This window comes from Orcinus orca, chromosome 14, assembly GCF_937001465.1.
Source record: "Orcinus orca chromosome 14, mOrcOrc1.1, whole genome shotgun sequence".
Lineage (NCBI taxonomy): Eukaryota > Metazoa > Chordata > Mammalia > Artiodactyla > Delphinidae > Orcinus > Orcinus orca.
In genome coordinates, this window is record NC_064572.1 from 48576520 (window position 1) to 48599771 (window position 23252).

Below are 23252 nucleotides of genomic sequence, written 5' to 3' on the forward strand. Positions count from 1 at the left end.
AACACAAATTTAAGCGTTTTTTAAAGTAAAGAACAGAATGTAAATATGAGGTGATTTTTTTTCTATGCCCTTTTTTTCCTAAGGAATCTGGTGGGTCCTTGGAAAGTAAAGGGTTTTCTGAAGACTACTTTTCTGCCATGATTAATATTGCAGTAAAGATAGTCTTTTCTTTTTTTCCAATTTATAAATATTTATCTCACTTGATATGAAGAACCCAGGGGCAGGACAGGAATAAAGACGCAGATGTAGAGAATGGACTTGAGGACACGGGGAGGGGAAGGGTAAGCTGGGATGAAGTGAGAGAGTGGCATGGACATATATACACTACCGAATGTAAAATAGATAGCTAGTGGGAAGCAGCCACATAGCACAGGGAGATCAGCTCGGTGCTTTGTGACCACCTACAGGGGTGGGATAGGGAGGGTGGAGGGAGACGCAAGAGGGAGGAGATATGCGGATATATGTATATGTATAGCTGATTCACTTTATTATAAAGCAGAAACTAACACACCATTGTAAAGCAATTATACTCCAATAAAGATGTTAAAAAAATAGAGCTATGGGGAAGATAGAACAGATATAATTATCTGCATTTTTCAGATAGAATTGATGACATTCAGAGAATTTACATCACATATACAAGTCATGCTGCTAGTATGTTGCTGAACTAAAATTGGAATCTGGGTGTTCTGACTTACAATCCATTGGTTCTTTTCCCATAACATCAACTTCTATAGGTTGACACTCATAAGCTGTGACTTCATAAAATCTTCACAAGAACTCTGTAAAGTAGACATTATTAGCCTCATTTTTCAGGCGGTAAGATTAAAGTTAAAAGGCTTTAAGAATGGACAATTAAAGCCAAGTTTGTCTGCATCTATGATAAATGATCTTTCCTTCCTACTTTTTAACCTTTCTCAGTATGTTATGTGGACACTCATTTCTAGTGCTTCTAGCAGTTTAATAAAACTATTATTGCACTAAGATTAAAGGACTGAGCATGTTTAGAGTTGCTTATGTACTGTCTATATATAAATCCCAATCTCCATCTCTCTCTCTCCCCCCATTTTTTTAACCACCATGCAAACTGCTGCCAAATATTAAATATCAATGTGCAATAGTGTCCTTTGCTCCTTCCCAAGTTCAAGGTGTGCACATTTTTATTCTGAATTTAATTACATGATTGATTTCTCAAATCCTCTAAGGTGAAAAGCCTAGGATGGTGCAAGAATTCACCACTGGGGGCAATGACTTTAAAATGATTTGTGACTGTTCTTCAAATAGGACAGAGAATATTAGGAATTATTTCCTGTAAGGCTGATTCTGATTTTCATCTTTTTAAAAGTCTTACCAGAACGGAAGCTATATTCATTCTTCACAAGCCAAAATACCTTTGTCATATATATGGGTCCTAAGATAATAAAAAAAAAAATCATCTTTCTGAGAACTGATTTGGGCAAGAATTAGAAAATAGACTGGATATGTGAATAAGTGGCCATCTCAGCTCTAGTTAATCAGTTCAAACTCTGTTAAAGACAGATAAAATAGAGCACTCATAGTTCCATTTTGTGTGCCTGTAGATTGAATTAGCATAGAGATTGAAGACTCTTTCCTTCTAAAGTATAGGATCTAGTTCTTTGGCAAGAAGATAGGAACATTTTCTTTTCCATCAACCTCCTTGTTCTATTAAATGGTTAAATATATCATTTCAGTTATTCTGGATTTATAATCTAATTACGATATCAACACCTTAATTCTCTGACAATGAAGTAGAAATAAGATATTTGTTAAGAGCTGTCAATAAAATTAATCTGAAGGATTTTTAAGGCTTAAAGTTATAGACATAATGGGGAATAACTGGTACACACTGTAATTCAAGAAATCATTTTGAATTTAAATCATTACATAGTTGTAAATATGGAACTTTAAATAATTGAGTGGAAAATAATTATCTTTAAAAAATAAGGCCCTTTGGGTTTAAGAAAGTGTAATGCTATAAAAAAAAGCTTATCTCAAGATTATAACATACAACCTTTCTCAAGTATCTGTATTTTACATATATGACATTGAATTGACTAAACGCATATATTTGCTTTACTTAAATGTATAGAATTTTTCCTATCATGAAATTCTTTGACTCACTTGAACTTTATCATGATAGCAAGTGTTGCAAATTTCCTACAATAAAGATTTTTACTCAAGATTTAAGATAGTTGTTTATTAAGTCTGTGAATGTGTATCCTTTACAAATGTATTTGATCTGCAGTTGGTATACTGAGTTACCAACTGAATAGGGAATTTCCAGCTAGCTCTGTTCTAAATCTTAATACCATTTATCTTTTAACATAATATCACAAATATTTTTACTCTTAAAGATCAGAATAATAGTTTCTTACACAACTTGGTCAGTTAAACAGACAGAAAAGAAAGGATCAAGGAAAGAAAAGAGGGGAAGAGTTTTTCTTTTTACATACTACCAAAAAAAATGAGTCAAGTCAATTTCATTAGTGTTTATGACATTTCACTTCTCCATCAGAATGTTGGTATTTAAGGTTTCATTTCTTCTTATCAAACACAAATTAGGAGTGTTTTTGTTTGAGATAGTCCCATGTTGAATATTTCATAAACTTCCTTTGAAATTTAATTTAAAAAAATAAAAATTCAAGAAAAGTGAAACACAAACATTAATTTATCGAATTATACACTGGTAGTATGGAATCTTATGTATCCAAGTTTTAATTTGGGGGATTTACCTTAAAAAAGTTTCAGATCTCCTCTAAATCTTCCTGCAACTCACAAAGAATATTCTGGAAAGATTCTCAGGTATTTCCTAGTTGGTAAATAATGCAAATAGTCTGAGACTGGCCTGGAATTCCCTTCCAGATGCACTTAGTTGCAGGGAATATGAACAAGTCAGTGGATTATTATTTGAATTATTATTTGATACTATTAAGATAATTTTAGCTATGCAATTTATTGAATTGTGCAAATTATGTGCATGACCTCTGTACTGCAATATGCTTTTTTGCATAATAGGTATATTCTAAGTATTACATTTGCTATTATTTCATGAGGTTAAAACCTAATGACATATATTTGTATATGCTTTTGTATCATAATTTAGGCATATTCGCTCTATAGTTCTCTATCAACACAAATAACTGGTTTCTCCAGATTATAAGAGGTAAATTTTCTAGACCTTCAGAGGGAATAGCATGAGCTCTAGTTCCCTTCAGCCAATCAGGTGTGTTTATAAAGGATAAGAAGTAGTTCAGGCGAACCAGAGATGGGTGTCAAAATGAATGTGTCTGTAAACATCATTGAGAGAATGAAGATTTAATCAGCTACTTCAGAGCCCAAAGACTAAGTATGAACAGCTGCAAAGGAGCTCATCTTTTCCTCTGAAACAAACCTAAGTCATTGTGCCATGGAACTGTCATTCCATTATGAGTGTTATCAACAGTGCTAAGATGAAGCTCCTTCAAAGAGATTCATGGCCACTAAGACTGAATTTAGGTAGGTGTATTAGTGTTGTACAGATTTCCAGAAACGTAGCAACTTAAACAACAGATTTATGAGAAAGAATCCAATGTGAGTCCCATTGGGCTAAAATCAAGATGTCAGCTGGGCTGCGTACCTTTCTGGAGAGACTAGCCAAGAATCCATATCCCTGCCTTTTCCCATGCCGTAATTTGTCATTCCTTCCTTCATCTTCAAAGCCAGCAATGGTGAGTTAAGTCCTTCTCACATTTGCAATACTCTGACCTCTTCTCTGACCCCCCTTATACTTTTTATGGCTCCTGCAGTTACAATGAGCCCACAAGGACAATCTCCCTATTTTAAGGTCGGCTGGTTAGCAACCCTTAATTCTCTTTCTTCATGTAACATAACACATTTGCAGGTTCCGGTGACTAGGATGTGGGTGCCTTTGGGAACCATTATTCTGCCTACCATGGTAGGGGAGTTCGGAACAATAGAAAAAACAAGGCATATCATGGTGCTGAGCTAGTTTCTAGCAAGTGGCTGAAGGAGAAGAGAAGCTTCATTTTTTTCCCTTTTTTTTTTTTTTTTTTTGGCTTTCATCCCAAGGGCAGTGCCATCTCCTCTCCAAAGCTGTTTGCAATACCACCATTCTTGAAAAGAAGTCCAGAACAATAGCTGTCACTGCCTTTGCTCACAAGATGTACAGAAACTGGAGAGACCCACAGAAAATACTCTATCATAAGTACCTCTTTTATCATTAATCATCTGGTTTATAGTATCAGATAATTCTTAAAGTCTTCAAACTGTATCCTAAAAGCAATTTGTTTACATATTTCTTAATTTTCCCCCTAAGGCTTTTTAGTGTTATTTTTATCTATTATTGGCACTGAATGTTCTTTGGATACCTGTAGCGCCAGTTACTTTCTCTATAATTCTTCCTGCCTCCATACCGTACCTGTCATTTCATGAGAAGTTTATAAATTTAAGGTAATGGGCCTGCATTTATTTTTCTCATGTAAGGATAAGCTCTGATCATAGTCATTTTTCTCTAAAAGTTTGTACTGGCCTGTCTCACTTTTTTAAAAATCTTTCACTTTTGACAGTAAGTTATTGGCTTTCGTTGGTTCCTTGGCCTACATTTAGAGTGCTTTATTCTTATATAATTATTGCTTTATTTTTCTTTGTTGTCTAATACCCTTAGCACTTCTAGAATGACTGACTTCTCTGGTAGAAACAATTTGGAAAATCTGATGTTCAGCAGCCAAAGGAGACCAAGTTAGGGCTATGTTTCTACTGTCATGTTCCCATTTTTTTCTATACTAAACTCAAGGTAGTGCTAATGTACACTGAAGACCTTTACACATGTGGACTGGCTTTTCAGTAAACCAGAGCCACACACCCTGATTTTAAACAGTAAAGAGCTATGTACAGGTAGATAAAGTATTGAAGGGTGTAGATTCTGGATCCAGACTGCCTCAATTTGAAAATTAGCTCCAATACTTAGCTGTACAGCCTTGGGTAAATTACTTCTCTCTGTCTCAGTTTGCTCATATGTCAAGTAGTATTTTTGAAAGGGTTAAATGAATTGTATACTGTACTTCACAAATGTCTATGTACTAAAAAAGTTATTACTTAACAAGAGTTTACAAAATATGAAATGCCTGCCTATTTACCAAATTGAATCAGTAAGTTTCTTCACGCTTTTTCACACATATTCACCTTTTCTTTTTTACTTTTTAAATAATTATTTTCTTACACTTGGTTCTAGACCTCTGGATTGTTAGTACATTGACAAGGGGACATCAGGAGAATAATCACATTGAAGAAAGCATTTGTGATTGCCAAAGGGCTTAGACAGTAAGGTACCAAGCAATGATTCTTCACAGTTGAATTTATAGAAAAAAGGTGGGTACTTGATCTGAAGAGAGCAAAAAAAGTCTAATCAGCAAATGAAGATTTGTTTTCCTGATAAACTAAACTGTACAGTTAAATATGATTAAAATAGTATGATTTATATTATGTGACTTTTACCACAATTAAAAAAAACACTTGAAAACAAAACAACACATTGACATCGTCCCTTTTTCTCATATACGATACATGTACCTGGCACACTGACGTTCATTAAAATTTTGTTTTTAAAAAACAGATCGAAGTGACTCTCTTTCCAGAATGTGAAAACAACTGGTTAGGACAATGAAAAAATAAGTTAAAATTTTTTATGAGTGCAATATAGGACAGATAAGCAATTATTTTTTTTTTCTCTGCACATTTTCAAGCAGATTGAGGAGAGAGGCAGGGAGAGACTGACAAAGGAAGAGAAGAAAATAGAGAAAGAGAAACAAAGGTGGGGAGACTTATGATTCTCTTTTGCTTAATACTTCTAGCTGCTCTGAGCAGTGAATAATTCACTAGGGAGACAAGTACAGCCTCCATAGTTCAGTGCTTATGTTACCAGGGAAAGACCAAAAATGATGCAGTTTTATGAACAATATTATTCATCTGTTATTGGAATAAATATCCTGAAAGGCTTAAGAAAGCTAGAGAAATGTAGGTGAGAGGGCATATTTTTAAAACATTCAATATATTGTATTTAATGCATACTTCGTCCAGAAACAAAAATCAAGTAACAGGAAAAGGAAACTGAATATAAGAAACAGGTTTTAGAAAACAGTAAGGGTCACATCAAGGGTTCTGTAGAAGAGACCAAAACCAATCTATCTGAGAAGGGTGAAGTTAGGAAAAAAGTCATCCCTAATACAAATATGGAAGTCTCATAATGCACAGTATTGTGTTTAACAAGAAGAGAATCTGAACAGCAACATTATAAGTTGTACAAGGGAGACAGCCTGGAAGGGTGGATCACAAAGTCCACCGTAAATACTGTGCTAGGCTTTTGATTCTCTTCATAAGAAATTATGACCCCAGCCTGAAGGCACAGATAAGTAGATGATAGATGGGCAATAGATAGAGATAGGATAGATTAATATAAGTTGAAAATTTACTTTGTGGTCCTGCCTCATTTGGTCAAGTTTATGGAATGTTATTCTTTCATTGGTACTTTCATTTATTCATTTAAAATGTTGTCCAAAATGGTTCAACTGATTAATTCATAGGTTTATTTGTTCTGAAAACAAATGGTTACAGATTTTCTTTGGATCCTTTTCTAAAATAGTTGTAATTTTTGTTGTGTTGATTTTTAAGATATTCTGGTTTAGCTTTTAATTATCATGATCGTTAATACTATTGGTTTTCCCTAAGTAAAACTTTAACATAAAAAGTAGAATGTATAAATATACTTCATAAGTCAATAATTTTGTCATAATGTCAGTGTCTGTTAACAAAATCTTAAAAGACGGCAAATAAAAAATATGTAAACATTTCACTAGTGAAGACATGATTAAGTTTGGAGGACTTTTTATTTTAAAATTATTAGCTACATAAAGTATATGTAAAAGTTACATGTGTGCTAGACCTCATTGTTATAAATCAGTTCCCTTTTTGATATTTGTATTTCAGCCTTTGAGCCTTTATCAAAAATAGGGAAAAGTAAATCCATGGAAAGTTAAGCATGTTCCTTTAATGCTTTTGCTATGTGAAGTTATGTTTCAAATGCATAATTCCCAGCACTGATCTTTGTCTTTTGAATTCCCAGGGCAATTTATCTGTGTATTATGACTAATCTTTCTCCCTTCTGTGATGGTTACTTATGTGTTTCAAATCCAAGTACATCCTATAAGCTAGTTTTAAAGACAGGTTTTATGTTTACTTCATCTTGGAAACCTCTGCCCATAGCTACAATAATAGCTATGTAGCATAGTAGGTTATATAATAGTAGCTCAGAGTATATGTAAAATGAAAATCATATTGGTTAATAGTACTAAAAAATGGTTAGTACAAGGTACACCAAGTTGTACTGACCAAGGAGAGCTCAATGTAAAGACCTAAAGTAAACATAAGGAATGCCTAGCTCTATACAGTTGTTTTTATGGAAAACTTGAAACATATAGCAATAGTAAGCTATTTTGCCTAGAAAAGTTTATGCAAACCAAAATGATCCTTGTTTTAAAGGTAAACATCAGGAAAACCTCTTATCTTTTCTAGATGACAGATTAATGAATAATTTATCTTAATAAGGTAGAATTTGAAAGATATCATTAGTTCTCCTCTATTCTTATATAGAGGAAATACGATGTAGAAAGTAACATCTTTATGCATCTTTATGACGTACAGCAAGATAAAATGGTTGTAGAATAGTAAAAGCTTCCCTCTCTTTGTTATAACAAATAAAATTTGCTTTGGGAATGTAACATCCCAAGCCTGGGGTACAATTGGTGATAGTACTTCCAATCATTTTTTTGAAAAGAAGGAAACGTTACTATGAGGTTAATAGCCAAGAAACGCTTTAAAGCTCTGACACAATTGTTCACGTATGAGCCAAGTGTTCTTACCAGTGGTGCCTCCTCACCATTTAAATTTAAACACTTAAATACCTTGCTTACCATTGAGAAAATCTGTTCTTTTAAAATATGACTATGTACTTAGCTTTGTTTTATTAAATAGGCAAATAATTTTAGGCCAAGAACCAAATACTTCGTTCCTTTGAAGATTCTACTATTTATATTCTTCAAATAAAACATTAATACTGCATTTTGTCCTGCTTACTAATCTGAAGCCTCTATTTTTGATTATTAACATATTTGAAATATTTAACCCATTTTTAAACAGGACCTATATTTTTCACTCTTATTTCAAATTTTATTTGAAGAATTCATTAATGAAGTTATCGCCTCCCTAAGAACAAGAGTAAAATCTTTACGTCTTGACTTAACTTGTAATCATGAGCCTGTAGAAAAGTTTAGTTGAAAAAACATCAAAATAAAATAAAATAAAAATATTAATTGCTAAAAGGTCATGCAGGAATATTACACACCTTCTTCTCTGAGTAATCAAAGCTAAAATTGGGAGAATCTCTGGCAATCAAAAACAGAACATGATTCACATACTGTAAGTTAAAAAGCATAAATAACACTTCTGCCCCTTGTAGAAAGAAAACATTTCTTTAAAAACCAAGGACAAAGAGAATAAGCTTAAATAAAAGCAAAAAAGAATCATCTTCCATAAACAGTGCCTCTTTAAGATGAAATCTGAGAAGCCAAGGGCAAGAATTCTTTTGAGGTCTAATTTTCTAATTGTACTATGGCTTAAAGTAATGCAAATCTTGTGGGATAGCATAGCTATAACTCTAAATTAATTAAAAACTTGATTGACCTTAAAAATAGAGAATAAAAGGTCATTTTTTTACATGATAATTTGATTGTCCTCAGAATTCTGCACAATATTAGATTTAATCTTGAGCTAAACATCCAGGTAACGGGCAGAAAAGATGAAATTTCAAGAACTGGGAAATACCTATCGTCTAATATATACTGTTGTTATTTGTCAGTTTTAATAACCATTGAAGGAATATTAAGTACATGCAAAAGCCATGATCTCAGTTTGAATACATATGGACCTGAAATGTTATATTGACTTTTTATAGCCCCTTTCAGATAAATGACTGTAAGCTTCTCTTTTAAAAACCATTATATTTATTTCCACATAAATTTTGAAAGTTACCTATTTTTCTAAGTCTCAGTGTAGAGGGCTGTAGTAAAAGAAAAAAATCGTTTCTAATCCTATTTTACTGATGTTTGTTAAATTTCTATTCCACGAATTTTTCTGTGATTTCCAAGAGGGAATTCTAAAGCTGATTAGGTGGGAAGAAAAAAATCACCATGCTGATTAAGCAAGCTAGCATCACAAGGGATTGGAGGGGCTAACAAAGAGGTTTGTCTTTTTTATTCTGGCTGTAACAGCAGTTTCCCATGTTTAAGTTGTAACGATGCAGACAACAAACTTTATCATGGGATTTAAAATTTCAGACAAACTTGAGGTAAACCAGGGCTGCTGTAAACAATGATTGAAAATAAAGGCTCAATGGTGAGTTACCTAACTATTGCTAAGTCACAACTCATTGTAAGAATATCCTGTATAACAGGTGCCACTAATTTTGACTAACTTTGATCATGGAATACGTCACTTTAAAATCTATTTAAATATTACCTCTATTCCACCTATTTTTTATTCTTAATAAGATTTGGCACCTTTCAAGCATGCTCACTGAAAAAGCAGCCACATAGTGAATGCTTTTGGCAGAGGAAAATCAAAAACATTAGTTCTTACTTCTTATGGCAAACTCAGCCAAAGTCAATACCAAAAAAAGTTATTTGTCTGCCTCAAATGACATCTATATAACCATCACAACATATATGTGCTGATGATTTGAAAAAAACAAATTGTCTAACAAGTTATGGATGAAAAGTAGTTTCCTAGTAATTGAAGTTGATATTTCCTATAAAATGTAACATGGTTCATCATAGTAAATGATTTAGTAAAAGTATACTTTATAGAGTTTCCCTTTTACAATATTTTTATATTTTTGGTCAGATTAGTTATCACTTTGTTTTTGTTAATTAAACTTACACATACATATGGAATGCCAGTTAGGTGCCATGTACCAGCCTCACTCCATTTAATCAGTGACAATGGCATTCTGCAGGCATCTCAAAAATAACTTGATGTTTGAAATTAAAATATTGGAGTCACTTCATTTATTTTTGTACTTATAGTAGTGACTGATTAGAATCTTTTTATTCTTGCATATACAAACAAGTACTCTATATTTACTTAATTATAAGTTTGAGATAAAAGCCATATTGATTTAAAACTGGGGTTCCTTTTATTAAGTTTGCCACTCTTGAGTATATCATGGGAAGCTATCTTGTCATCACTGCAACCATTCCATGCTATACATATAAAATCCTCTCTGAACTCTCACCAACATGGTTACCATATATGATTCTCTGCTTTTGAATTCTTATTTTCTTGAGCATTTGGATGATGTTACCTGTATGTTAATGAGTTGCGGATGTGATAACACTCAGCTTTCTTTTACTTAACTACAATTAAAAACAGTACATGCTATCATTTTCAGTACATACTGCTACCTTCATACATATGTTTTTACAGGAGTCATCATCTCGTCATTCTAGCACAGAACTCCTTAGTTGATACATGTTCCCCCTATATAAAGAACCTGTTCCAGCTAACTATTTAGCCTCATTGTGGTCAAAGAAATCATGGTATTCTTACTACTGTGAAAGGCATTGCCCTTGTCTGGAATGATCTTTCTGTCTGTCTACACAAATCATTAAAGGTCCAGCCCATTACACCTCAGGCATGGCGCTTTCTTTTTTGAAAGCACAAAGTAATGTTTTCCTCTTCTGAATTCTCAAAACACTTGTTGAGGTCTTGACACACTTGCCTGGTAGGTGCTGCTGTCTCTGTGTCTCTGGTTCTTGCTGAAACATTGGTAAGTTCCTAGAGAACCTTCCATTTTGCAGATTCACAAAAACATCTCCTTGTAGAGTTAACAGCCTTCTCTCAGATTGTTTCAACTTAACTTACATTAGCCTTTATAAATGCTGTTAATAAATACTGTATATCAAAACTAATACCATGTAGACAAACTGTTCTCTAAAACATTTTCCCTCGTATGTGCATAATATTTCAAAGCTCTTGAATGGAGAATTGCATGTTTTTTGTGTTTATTAATTGCCAGGAGTGAATGTAAATGAAGTGCATGTGTATGAAGTGTTCTGTAGTGGAGGAAAGCTATCTGAGATTTTTTAAAATACTCTGAAGACAAGAGGACTACTACAATAACAGTAGAGTAATATAACATTGTAGCATTTTTTAAGATTTTGACGATTACTGAGGGCACACAAATTGTGTACAGATTCTTTTTTGTTTCCCCAGTAAGTCGTGTTCACACATCTTTGAGCATTTGCTGTTGCTGGTTACTATGGTGTAGTTCATTCCCTCTAGAGAACATTTGGAAATGTGAGGGGAAGATTTGTTTGTTTGTTTTTATATTTTAATCATTAACATAATTAAAGGAAGTTTTGAATTTAAGTAGTCAGGGACTATGGGTGCATACCAAGAAGAATCACCCTACCCAACATTCTAGTAATGGCCCATTCCTGGACCATTTTTTATACATCTTCTTTGCTTGGCTAATTTCTTCTTGGGTCTCAAGGTAGGTGCAATTTTTATTGCTAAGCCCCCATAAAACACAGAATCCTGGGCTAAAGGATTTCCATAAATGCATAAAATTTTGAATAGCATTTATCATATTTTAATGTGGCAGATTGTTTATATTTCCATACTCCAATAAGATCTATAAAGACAAGACTGTCTTATTCACCCTTGCATCCTGATGTGTAACATAATGCCCTCTCATACTTCCTTAGTAAAACATTGTGGAAGGAATGGATCAATTAATGAACAAATGGAATCTTTCATACCTTTCTGACTTCAGTAGTGAATAAGTATTTGTTGAAAGTTTAAATAGATCATTCTGGTGTCACCCAAATACTGTGAAAGGAAAATGAGTCAAGAAATATCAAAAAGGAGGCCACAAAAATTACAGTATTTTATGTCGAATGGAGATTGGGTAACTAATGACATTTCCTATAGCTATACTAGATTGTCTTTAAAATAAATGATCTTTTGTTATATTGCAATTAATAAATATTATAGAAAAACAATAATAAATATAGAAAAAATATTGCTAGTGTTTTGTATTATATGGCTTTGATATTTTAACCATACATTTTTGGTATTTTTTATGACCTAACTCAGAGAATTTTTATCTCTGTATTTCTGACAATGCCTGACATCATGCTTTGCATATGGAATGTACTTAAAAATTGCTTGCTTACTAAATTTAATTTAAATTAAAATTTAATTTAAATGTTCAGAAACTCAATTTCATAGGCACCATGGCTGAGAGAACTTTAGACCCATTAACACTGGAAGGTCGATATACATCCTGACTTTGGTCTGACTTAAGGCTTGGAGTTTGTCCAGTGCCAGTAGGAGACAGTAATGAAATTCCTCCTTGAGGAATTTTGCTCATTCGACAAGAGCATTTCACTAGACAACATAGCTTGTAGTGAACTATCTATCAGCTAATTCTCTCTCTCTCTCTCTCTCTCTCTCTCTCTCTCTCTATATATATATATATATATATATATGGCAAGTAGAAAGGTAATGAGACTATATTTACTGTATATCTTTGCTCTAGTAAATTTTATTTTTCTAATTGAAAAGTCAGTTTATTCATTTACAATCACAATTACAAGCAATTCTTTATTATTGAAGTATAGTTGATGTACAATATTATATTACTTTCAGGTGTATAACATAGTGGTTCAACATTTAAATACATTATGAAATGATCACCACAATAAGTCTAGTAGCCATCTGTCACCATACAGAGCTATTACAGTATTGTTGACGTTATGCTGCATAATACAGACCTGTAACTTATTTTGTAACTTGAATTTTGTACCTCTTAATCCCCTTCACCTATTTCACTCAACTCCTTACCCCTCATTCTTTCCCCTCTGGCAAACACCAGTTTGTTCTCTGTATTTATGAGTCTGTTTCTGTTTTGTTTTTTTAAATTCATTTATTTTGTTTTTTAAATTCCAATGTAAGTTAAATCATACAATATTTTGCTTTCTCTGTCTGACTTATTTCACATAGTAAAATATCCTCTAGGTCCATCAATGGTGTCACAAATGGCAAGATATCATTCTGATTGATGGCTGAGTAATATTCTATTGTATACATATACCACTTCTTTATCCATTCATATGTGAATTGATACTTCGGTTGCTTTCATACCTTGGCTATTATAAATAATGCTGCACTGAACAAAGGGGTGTACATGTATCTTTACAAATTAGTGTTTTTGATTCCTTCAGCTAAATAATCAGAAGTGGAACTGGTGAATTGGAGGGGAGTTCTACTTTTAGTTTTTTGAAGAACTTCCATAGTGGCTGTACCAATTTACATTTCTACCAACAGTGCACGAGAGTTCCCTTTGCTTCACATCCTCACCAACACTTGTTGTTTGTTATCTTCTTGATGATGGTCATTCTGACAGGTGTGAGGTGATATCTCATTGTGGTTTTGACTTGTATTTCTCTAAAGATTAGTTTTGTTGATAATATTTTCACACACCTGTTGGTCATCAGTATGTTTTCTTTGGAAAAATGTCTATTCAGGTCCTCTGCCCATTATTTTTTAATTAGATTGTTCTTTTGCTATTGAGTTGTATGAGCTGTCTATATGTTTTGGATATTAACGCCTATTGGACATATCATTTCCAAATAGCTTCTCCCATTCAGCAGGATGCTGTTTCATTTTCTTGACGTTTTTCTTTGTTGTTCAAAAGCTTTTTCATTTGATATAGTCTTATTGGTTTATTTTAGCTTTTGTTGTCCTTGCCTGAGAAGACAGATCCAAAAAATATTACTAAGACCAATGTAAAAGAGTTTACTGCCAATGTTTTCTTCTAGGAGTTTTATAGTTTGTTGTTATATTTAAGTCTTTAATCCATTTTGAAATTTTTTGTATATGGTGTAAGAAAGTGGTTGTTACATTTTTTGCATGTAGCTGTCCAGTTTTCTAACACCATTTATTGAAGAGGCTGTCTTTTTCCCATTGTATATTCTTGCTTGCTTTGTCATAGATTAATTGAACATGTAAGCACGGCTTTATTTCTGAGCTCACTGTTCTGTTGATCTTCATGTCTGTTTTTGTGCCAGTACCATACTGTTCTCATTACTCTAGCTTTGTAGTGTAGTTTGAAATCAGGGAGCATGATATCTCTAGCTTTATTCTTCTTTTTCAAGATTGTTTTGGTAATTTGGGGGCTTTTGTTGTTCCATACAAATTTTAAGGTGCTTTGTTCTAGTTTTGTGAAAAATTCTATTGGTATTTTGATAAGGATTACATTGAAACTATAGATTGCTTTGGGTAGTATAGACATTTTAACAATATTAATACTTCTAGTCCGTGAGCACAGGATATCTTTACATTTGTGTTGTCTTAAATTTCTTTCATTATATCATTATATCTTATAATTTTCAGAGTACATGTCTTTTACCTCCTTGGTTAAATTCATTCCTAGATATTTTATTCTTTTGTGATGTAATTGTACATGGGATTGCTTTCTTAATTTGTCATTCTGATAGATTATTGTTAGTGTATAGAATCACAACAGATTTTTGTATAATTTTGTATCCTGCAAAAGTATATACAAAATGACTTTAGTGAATTCCTTTATGAGTTCATACAGTTTTCCGGTGGCATCTTTAGAATTTTCTATATATAGTATCATGTCATTTGCAAACAGTGACAGTTTTCCTTCTTTCTTTCCAATTTGGATGCCTCTTATTTCTTTTTCTTGCCTAGTTGCTATAGCTAGGACTTCCAGTACTATGTTGAATAATAGTGGTGAGAATGAACATCCTTGTCTCGTTCCTGACCTTAGAGAAAATGCTTTCAGCTTATCACCTTTGAGTATGTTAGCTGTGGGCTTGTCATATATGACCTTTATCATGTTAGGTATGCTCCCTTTGAACCTACTTTTGGAGGGTTTTTATCATAAATGGATTTTGAATTTTGTTAAAAGCTTTTTATACATCTATTGAGATGATTGTGTGATATTTATCCTTCATTTTGTTAATGTGGTGTATCACATTGATTTTGCAGATATTGAACTACCCTTGCAGCCCTGGAATAGATCCCACTTGATCATGGTATATGATTCTTTTTATATATTGTTGAATATGGTTCATAATATATTGCTGAGGATTTTTGCACTGTGTTCATCAGGGATATTGGCCTGTAATTTTTGTGTGTGTGGTGACTGATTTTGGTATCAGGATGAAACTGGCTTTGTAGAATGAAAAACATTTAGAAGCATTTCTTCCTCTTCAATTTTTTGGAACAGTTTGAGAAGGATAGGTGTTAACTCTTTTTCTAAATGTTTGGTAGAATTCACCTGTGAAGACATCTGGTCCTGGATATTTGTTTGCTGGGAGCATAAGTGTAATGACATGTCATCATTTTGGCTTAAGTTTGACTTTGTCACCAATGTGAGGAGTTTGAAATTTGAATGAAACATTTGAAAGCCCTATCTTTGCTCTGAATTCACATAGCATTTATTCTTTTTAATATGTACAGTCTTAACTAGTATCCCTCATAGTCACTTCACATATATGTTTGAGTCTGAGTATTGCTTACCTAACTGAATTTTAATTACCTGAGGGTATCCACTGGTTGTTTGGTTCTTAAGTGATCATAAAGAAGTTTTTAAAAACACTGTATTGAGGTATAATTGATATACAGAAAATTTGCACATATTCAGTGTATACAAGTTGAGTTTTGACTTACAAATACACCTGAGAAACCGTCACTATAATCAGGGTAATAGACACATTCATCACCTCCAAATGATTCCTTGTACCTCTTGGGTTTTTGTGGTTGTTGTTATTGTGTTTTGTTTTGGTAAGGACATTTTTATTTGAATACTTTTTAAAATTTAATACTTTCTACAAAATTGTGAAGACATCATTTCTCCAATTTCACATATTCAGAAGCTCAAATTCTTGAGTTGGTGCCTACCATTAGGGTTGGAGTCAGGGTAGCAGAGAGAGGTAGAACATTTGAATTAAAATGAGAAATGTGTGGTTTGCGAGCTCTGTCATTTAAGAGCTGTGTAATCTGGCGTAAATCCATGCATTTCTCTATAAATGTAAAAGATTATGAATATGGGCCCTATATATTTCTCACCTTTATTATAAGGATCAAATGGGAGCATGGATGGTATGATTATATTAAGCACTCAATTATTGTGAGTTTAATTTCAATAATTTTCAAGGATTGGTTTAATTATCATCATTTTCCCAAGGGACTAAATTAGTATTCCTCCTGCCAGCTTGCCTGAAGTCTTTGAAGCTAAATGATACAACTTTCTATTTAGGGATGTTACTTTAGACTTTCTTAAATTTTTATGCAGATACAAATTTCTTTTTTGGCTGCCTTTACCTACATATCCCCTTAAGAAAATATTTTAAAAACTCAGAAGTGAAATTATTTTAAAAACTTTTTTAAAATGTATTTTTATTGAGATAACAGCGGTTTATAACATTATGTGCATTTCATGTATACAACATTATATTTCTACTTCTGCATACTCTACAGTGACCTTACCATCAAAAATTTAGTTTCCATCTGTCACCATACAACTGATCCCCTTTACCCACTTTGCCCTCCCTCCTGCCCTTTCCCTGCTGGCAACCCCTACTCTGTTCTCTGTATCTACAAATTTGTTTTCTTTTGGTTTGGTTTGTTAATTTATTATGTTTTTGGTTTGTTTGGCTTTTATATTCCACATATAAGTGAAATCATACAGTATTTATCTTTCTCCATCTGACTTAGTAAAAACTTTTTTCTCCATATATTTGGAGTGGAAACTGTGTAACAGTGGTTCTTAAACATTTTAGCATGTATCAGAATCACCTGGCAGGTTTTTAAAAGCAATTGCAGTGTCCCTCCTCCAGAATTTCTCATTCAGTAGATCTAGGGTGATGTCCAAGAATTTAATTCTAACAAATTCTCAAGTAATGCTGGTAAGTACTGGTCTTAGGACCACATTTTGCGAACCATTGATCTATAGTTTTCTCCCTGAGTCAACCTAAAATTCATTTTAGGTTGAGTTTAATTCCCTATCCTTTCAATCTGTGCCTTACCTATTGCTATCCTATCTTTAAACATTATTATTCCTGAAAATTATTTTCAGAGTCACATTTGGCCCTATTATGATGTGAAATTTAAATCAGTGTTAAAACCATGATGCCATAAAAGGTAGATACTCCTGCAGTGATTAGCCTCTCCTCCCACCCCCAGCCAAATAATTGAACTACTAGATTCTCTCTGTTGACACACACCCAAATGTAGATGCACCCTCAAATTTTAGCTACATGACATTGGTCAGTACCTGTTTTTTCTTTCAAGAAGTGATAACATCATTAGAGATCGACCCGTTTTTCAAATTTGGCGTGATGAGAAGTAATAGGATACTTAAGAGTGAGGTCAGTTGCATTGTATGACAGGGATAGTGTGAACTGGCGTAGGGGTGGTTATGGAAGATAACGAGGGAAAACAGAGTTGGCCTGGTCAGCAACTCTAGCTTAAAGTTGTATTTCTGACATACTTTAGATGTAAAATCTCTGCTTTATTTCAAAATATAAAATGAATACTAACGTAAGAGATTTGTAAAGGTAACTAAATATAACATTACTTGTGATCTGAACTTCAGAAATGATTCTGAATAGAAATTTTATAATTTAAGAAAGAATACATTTATCCAGAGGAACAATTACTCCCCAAATCAATAACGACCTGACATAAACAAATCAGTAGTTGTCTCTGTTCTTATAAATTCGGAAAAGGCTCATTATATTTGGCTGTCAAAAAAAGAATATATTACACAAGAAAATGGCATAATTAGCAGTTAATTTAGAGTAACTAAAGTGTATTAGCCCTAGTCAAGTGAACACTTTTATTTTTGTTGCTGTCTTTAGTAATCATGCATGTATGAGTCATTGAAAAGCCAATCTGGCTGGTTCTGTGCATGCTGTTTTATAGTATTTTCTCTTTGCCGGCATGCACATTTACCTGAAGATGGTTCACATCTGTTCTTTGTAATTTAGTGATTATGGGAGGTCTCTATGTCCTCCTTGTTTATTTTAAAAGGACTATGGGAAGCTTCATTTTCGTGAGATTTAAGGAAAAGTCTTGATTTCTGAGATTTCTTTGGTTATTTGCAGACTTTCCTTGCAAGTCAGCATCAAATGTTTACAAACTGTTAAACATTTAGAATCTGTTTAAATTATTTCTATGGTCATACTAATTTAGCTCATATACATTGATGGATGGTCCGTGATATTTTTCAAGCTGCTGCCAGTGCTTGACCATCTTGCTTGTTATCCAAAGGTAAACCTGGTTCATTGGGATAATCATATGTCCCAGTCCAGGGACAGTCCCTGTTTATACCTCTTGTCTTTATGTAATTATTGATATTCCTTCTCTCAAAATTGGGCACAATTGGATGAACAAACATATGTCACCCTAGATAATCAGGTGTAACTGTTGAATCAGTAAAGTGAGAGATTAGATAATATCATTTCCAACTGCTATGGAAGAAGTCTTAGTAAAAATTGCCTACTCACTTTTAAATTTGTAGGAATCAAAACTAAAAGTTTTGGAATTAATCTGCTTTTTGAAATGCTATAAATTATAGCATATTTCTGACATATTTTGTACTTCTAGTTTATGTATCATCTGGTCTATTTTAGGTTATTTGGTATAGTGCAAAGTGGAACACTATTTAATCTGCACCATTGTCACTCTTGGAGAAATGCTCTTTCACCAGCATCATCAAGTGTACTTTTATCCCCATTGTACTTATTAATATCATCTAGTCTTGTCCACTGTATTCAATATATACTCTATTGATTTCCATTTGTTATGTGACTCTAACAGACAGAGATTCAGGACATCTTTTAGTTTCATTTGAATCAGTTAGTGTAGAGGGTCAGGTGCTTGATAAAGTTGAAATTACCCTTACAAGTGAGTAGAGACCTGTTTACCTAGAATAATGAACAATTTTGTGTGTTGGTTGAAATGCTGGATTTCCTACTGGGGAGTATTCCAAGCAGCAAGAAGCCTCTGTGTCAATATTCTATACTTGCATTAGTTGATAAGGTTACATCAATAATTCTCATCTAACAACATTGTGGATACAAAAAGATCTGGCACTATGAGATATATGAATAGAAAATTACACTGGGAATGAAAAAAGGGATTGGTCTTCTAACCACAGGCATGTTTCTAATGTTCCTGCTGTGTTTATTTCCTCTCAAAGATGAGATTTGGACCTATCCAAGCAGTATCATAAGTAATAATTGGTACTTTTATAAATTACCAGGATAAAAACATCTGTCTGCTTTCTCAATTAATGATCTCAACACACATCCTCCTTAAGAAACCTGTAGTTGCCTACATATGAATAATACCTTGACATGGTTTCAGGAAAGCCTTCAGTGAGAACTGTAGCTGATTCAAATGTGAAATAGTGACATTTTCTTGGGAGTTATTCATAGCAATGGAAAGGGCACATTATACTTACAGGGCTTTCAGCCAATACTCATTAAGTCATACTGTGTAGACTGTAGTAGTATTCTCAGAACTACCAAGATTATAGATATTATTAGCTATCCATTTCATAAATTATAAATAATGGAAAATACCTTTTAGAATTCAGACTCTATGCTCTATCAGACATAGACATTTCTGAGTGATTCTAAGAGGTTTCTTTTCTGCAGGTAAAGCAATCAGTACTAAATGCAAACATTTTATGATCACCCAGGGTTTCAGAGATTCTTAGGCTTCCAGAGTCATTAAAAGTGGCTTCTAAGGAAATCCAGAACATACCTTCTTAAATGTGGTAATTTTTAATTTGCAAATATACCTACTTGGGGGGATGTGTGTTTTGTGGCTTATGTGGACGCACGTACATACACATGTTATGACAGTGCTAGGGAAGTTAATTTTTTAAAAACTTAAAATGATGTGATTTGAACTCTTAAAATGTGTTCCTTTCCATTGTTGATTTTGTAGCATTATTGACAAAATGTCCATTCAACAAAAAAGAGAGCAGGAATGTTTTATACTCTCTTATTTATTGCTTCATGATATGATTTCTAAGGTATTTTGCACTATATCAAATAATGATTATTATCTAAAATATCCAATTCTAAGTCATAACTAACATACACAATCATTTAATCTTTATCTGTCAAGAAAAATATATGTATATCAGAATGGCAAAAATTTCTTTTGAGTTATAGTTGATTTGCAATGATATATTAGTTTCAGGTATATGACGTAGTGATTCAAAAATTTTATACATTATAAACCATTTAAAGTTATTATACAGTATTTGCTATATTCCCTGTGCTGTACAATATATCCTTATAGCGTATTCATTTTATACATAGTAGTTTGTACCTCTTAAGACCCTACCCCTATCTTGCTTCTCTCCCCTTCCCTCTCCCCACTGGTAAACACTAGTTTGTTCTCTATATCTGTGAGTCTGTTTCTGTTTTGTAATGCACATTCGTTTTATTTTTCATATTCCCATATATAAGTGATAATATACAGTATTTATCTTTCTCTATGTGACATATCACTAAGCATCAAAACCTCCAAGTCCATCCATGTTGTTACAAGTGGCAAAATTTCATTCTTTTTTGTGTCTGAGCAGTATTAATCCATATATAGAAAGGTAATAGATATATGTATGTATATGTGTCTGCATGATATGTGTGTGTGTGTGTATATATATATATATCACATCCTCTTTATTCATTCACCTGTTGATGGACACTTAAGTTACTTTCATATCTTGGCTATTGTAAATAATGCTGCTATGAACTTTCAGGTGCATGTATCTTCTCGAATTAGCATTTTTGTTTTCTTCCCATACTTGCCCAAGAGTGGAATTGCTGGATCATATGGTAGTTTTAGTTTTTTGAGGAATCTCCATATTCTTTTCCACAGTGGCTGCACCAATTTACCTTTCCACCAACAATGTACACAGGGGTTCTCTTTGCTCCCAAATAACAAATGCTCATCAACATTTGTTATTTGTTGTCTTTTTTTTTTTTTTTTGGCTGTATGCGGGCCTCTCACTGCTGTGGTCTCTCCCGTTGCGGAGCACAGGCTCTGGACGCGCAGGCCCAGTGGCCATGGCTCACGGGCCCAGCCACTCCGCGGCATGTGGGATCTTCCCGGACCGGGGCACGAACCCGCGTTCCCCGCATCAGCAGGCGGACTTCCAACCACTGCGCCACCAGGGAAGCCTCTATTTGTGGTCTTTTGATGATATCCCTTATGACAGGTGTGTGGTGATATCTCATTGTGGTTTTAATTTGCATTTTTCTGATGATTAGTGATGTCGAGCATCTTTTTATGTGCTTACTGGTCATCTGTATGTCTTCTTTGGAAAAATATTCAGGTCCTCTGCCCATTTTTTAATCGAGTTTTTCTTTTCTTTTTGATGTTGAGTTGTATGAGCTGTTCATATATTTTGGATATTAACCCCTTATGGGTCATATCATCTGCAAATATTTTCTCTCATTCAGTAGGTTGTCTTTTTGATAATGACAAAATTAAAGAGAATGGTTTAGGAACAGATAGCAAACAGTGGTTCCAGGTATTAGGAAGAGGGGAAGTTGGAGCAGGGAAGTAATTGTGCCTATAAAACGGTATTGTGAGGGGTCCCTGTGATGAAATTCTTCTGTATCTTGACTGTTGTAGTGACCACATGAATCTACAAGTGTGGGAAAATTGCTTAGACCTAAATACACAAACACACACATATACGCAAACTGATGACTTTTGAGTAAGGTCAGTGGATTATATCTGTCAATTTTCTGGTTGTGATATATTTATGCAAGATATCCCCCTTGGGGGGAACTGGATAGAAAAACATTTGAATCAGCTCAAACACCCTTTTCTCCATTCAGGCTTATCTAGATCATGCACAGAGACCAAACTAATTCTCCCTTGCTGGCATGATTTTCCACTCTTTTATCGAGGTATAGTGTCCTATCCATTTTGTATTCACAGAACCTAGTATCGTACCTGGTGCATTGTAGATGCTTGATAAATATTTCTTCAGTGAATGTATACATGAAAGAAAGAAATTCCACTAAATGAAACTGTAATCTGAGGAATTTCTTAGGCCTACAGAGATTTAGATTTCTGAAAATAAATTATTTTAACAAGAAGTACTAATTTTTATAGGTTAGAATCTTAGAGGCAATATAGTTTATTCTTTTATTATGTCGAGTCTATTTCTCTGTAATAATAGGAATTATGCCCAGAGGAAAAATGGATAATACTATATCGTCAATAGCCATAGCCAGTATGACCATCTAATTTCTATTAAGGTGTGCAGAATTAAATCAGGCACATGGCTGTGCTGCTGTTTAAATATTCCCAACATAATTTCTCAGCCAAGAGAAGAGATTTGCTTTCAGAGCCAGACTAGAAAATGTCTGGTGAATATAATATATGAATTATGAAGATCATTCCCACTTTAAAAGAGAATTATATTATATGGTCTTATGTATTCATTTCAAGAATAATAAAAAGATGCATGTATTCAATATAACACTGTACATTTGTGATAAAGTATCACTTCTTCCTAATCCCATTGGTCCAGTTCTAAGGCTTGATAGTTAAAAGAAAAAAAATGAAAAATACCCTTCACATTCGATAGTTCAAATAATATATTGATGAAGCATACATATTTCATATGTTATCTCATATCATTTCATTTACAGAGACATTATTGCTCATATATTTGAACCTCTTTTCTGTGGTGGGCAACTATCAAATATCCCTTTCTCTTGTTACTAGGAATTTTTTGTTAAATTATAGCACAGTAAACTGTAAGATTGTGCATAATGAAAATGGTGTTAGAAAAGGCTTAGCAAATTTCTGAACATTCTACTTAGAATGTGAATATTATAGATTATGTGAATATTATAGATTATGAATTTGTATGAAACTCTAGAGCAGAATCATGGCTAACTGTATGTTTGACTATACTTTTTGTTTAATTAAAAAAAACAGAATAAATATACACTCCAATTAAATTTTATAGAGTAAACATCTGTAACTAGCAGCAGATAAAAAAACAGAAAATTACCCAAGAGCACCCTCAGGCCATATCT